Source organism: Pinus tabuliformis, chromosome 4_2 (assembly GCF_031772625.1).
Source record: "Pinus tabuliformis cultivar Carrire ecotype Pingquan chromosome 4_2, CPIR1, whole genome shotgun sequence".
NCBI lineage: Eukaryota > Viridiplantae > Streptophyta > Pinopsida > Pinales > Pinaceae > Pinus > Pinus tabuliformis.
The window spans coordinates 85,914,902-85,917,985 of record NC_142304.1 but is presented as its reverse complement, the minus strand read 5'-3'; the positions used below and the strand labels follow the sequence as shown (position 1 = coordinate 85,917,985).

At 33.8% G+C, this 3,084-nt stretch overlaps 1 pseudogene; it reads left to right on the top strand.

Moving 5' to 3' along the window:
• The first annotated feature begins 1,085 nt into the window (after positions 1-1,085).
• On the top strand, positions 1,086-2,624 carry LOC149168317 (protein PIN-LIKES 7-like; annotated as a pseudogene).
• Positions 2,625-3,084: the final 460 nt, after the last annotated feature.

Here is a 3,084-nt window from a genome sequence, read left to right as displayed (position 1 = left end):
TTCAATCTTTCTACTTTGTCCGTTGTCCTGGTTTTCTTTATGCATTACTAATTGAAAAGGAAGACATTAAAATTGAAAAGGAAGGCACCTGGCCTCATTCCTTTTGACATGTCATTAGAATGGGGCAGACCACAGAAAGAATGGAGCTCGGTGGATGGCTCAATATTGTCAACCACACCAGTGAACTGAGGCCCTACTAGAGTTTGTTTGACTTAGATGCCAAAATCTAGTCTGCCAAAGTCACCTAGGAACTTCACCAAGCCTCATCTTATAAGAAGTCAAAGACTTAGATGCCAAAATCTAGTCTGCCAAAGTCACCTAGGAACTTCACCAAGCCTCATCTTATAAGAAGTCAAAGCATACAATCCACTTCGAGAGTAGAAACTTTTTTTATAATAAATACAATACAAGACAAAGACTAGGTACCCTTGGTATATATATTGGAGACAAAGGGTAAAGTAATAGCACTCCACCAATCTAGGGTAGACTCTGCAGCTATCTTTGGGTGAGTAGAAACTCCTTTTATAATAAATACAATACAAGACAAAGACTAGGTACCCTTGGTATATATATTGGAGACAAAGGGTAAAGTAATAGCACTCCACCAATCTAGGGTAGACTCTGCAGCTATCTTTGGGTGATAAATGATAAATGTTTATGAAAAACATGAGGATATTTGTATATGCCAGAATTACTGACGTTCAAGAATTTTTCTTTTATGTAATAGCTGAACATAGCTCATTTATGTTGTCACCTGTACAAAAATAATGGTTATTCAATTTAATTTGGTGTTGTTTAATCATTATATGTTTTAGAAGTTTGAGTTGGAATCAGGTTAATTTTTTTTGGTGAAATATTGATCTTTGTTTTTTAAACTTTAAAATGAGTTTTAGATTATATATATGAATTCAGTATCTTGAAAAACTCTAAGAACATTCAGATTATTCAGATTATGGAGAGTTCATCGCTTAAATTTGTGATTCCAACCAATCTCTACAGAATTATAGACAAATTAAACTGAAAAATATTCCCAAAAACCTTCCAAAACGTATAACATATAGATGAAGGCTAAAAATTTAACGTGGGTGGAAATGTTTCCCAGACGGAAATGTATCTCAAAAAAAACATGGTAACTTGAAATATGGAGTACCTATTCGTGTTTTTGTCTTCAACTCTGATACTCTATTGGTTATTGCAGATTGCTGGATTTATCATTGGAGCAATCTCACCAGCAAAGGCTTTAATTGTTGGTGCATCTGCTCCTCTTCGAGTGCTCCAAGACTCCATTTCATTACTGGGATATGCATGTCTATGATCAATCTTTAGGATTCCAATTTGAGTGTTTGATTATTGTAATTTGAGTGTTTGATTATTGTAGTAAGTTTATGTTATAGTGCTAAGTTTGATAGTTCATGCAAAGAGCACACTCCACTCCAAAAATGACAACCGACAAGTATTGCTTTACTTTCCTTTTTCTCAGTTCCTATAGAACTTTTCTTCAATACCTCTCTGACCATTTGAGTATTTATTGATAGTTAGTTGATGGGAACAAATGTGAAATGCCAGAATTAGGAATTTACATGTAACTAAAATTCTGGCTATCTTTGTATATTTGGTGCAGAGATGGAGCCATTCCAGGCATCATCCTATTAAGGGGAGGACATCTAATCAAAAGTACTTTAACATTTGTCTTGGAGATGTTTTATAGTAGTGATCTGGCATTGCTGTTTACATTCTAGACTCTAAATGAAGGTTCTTAATTTTGTTAAAGTGTGGCAGCGAATACCCTTTACTACCCTTTGTTTTAAAATGGTGTATAATCTGATTTATGGCTGTGCTTCTCTTCGTTTTGAAATGGTGTATAATCTGATTTATGGCTGCTTTTGCAGGTTTGAGCTCTTCAAAGCTAAGACCTGTGACTATTGTATTGATTATCTGTGTGAAGTTCGCATTACTTCAGTGATTGGAATATTTGTAGTTAAAGGAGCATCCCATCTTGGGTTATTGCCAGCAGATCCATTGTATCACTATGTACTGATGGTCCAGTACACAGTCCCACTTGCTATGAGTATTGGTTAGTATCACGGTTCACATCTCAGCAGGACATACAATTCAAATCAATTTACTTTTCAACTTAGCATCAAATTTTTCTTTCAACTTTTCTGATAGTTCTTTTCTTTTTAATTTCTTTTTTATGTTTTACGAGAGATGTTATGGTAATTGTTATTTTATCATATAATCAAACATTGGAAAATATTTAAACTAATAGTTATCCAGTTACACCCAAATCAAGTGACTTTTCTCATGCAAACAGTTGTATTTTTGCCAATGTGCATCCTTTATTGTTGAGTCTTCTGTACTATAAGCATGTGTTTTGTTTGGAGCTGAGGGAATTCAGTTTTATGTGGATGCAGGGACAATAGCACAATTATTCAACGTGGGGGAACAAGACTGCTCTGTGCTTTTCTTATGGACTTATCTCTTGGCAGCCTTTGCTGTGACCTTTTGGTCAACAGTCTACATGTGGATTTTGTTTTCATAATTTTTTTATCACTTTCTTCTAGTTCCAGTCCATTGGTTGGACCTTTATTTTTCAACCCAAGTTGAAAACTGATCAATCTTCATTCGTTTCATTCATTATTTCAATCGGCACAATATATTATTGTATTATATATCTTCGATGTAAAATATAGGAGTCATTTGCATCCATATATCTCGGCAAATGAATATAATTTCTTTCAAACTAGAGACAAGCTTATCAGTTGTTTGGAGAAATTTTAGAGTACTATGTATCATTTCATTTTGTTTGGAATGTACCAAAAAAATTGTTCTGCACATTGACAAATTAACATATCAAAATTAAACTCTGACCAGCTGTATAAGCAAAATCATGATAAATGTGAGTTGCATCAAATAAACCAAGGGCTAATATGATATTGTCATGTATATCTCAAAGGACTAAATATAATTTGATGTGAACCAGTTCAACCATAGAAAATCAAGAAATCAAAATTAAGTTCTGACTAGCTGTATGAGCAAATTCATGATAAATGTGAGCTCCATTAAATAAACCAAGGGATAATA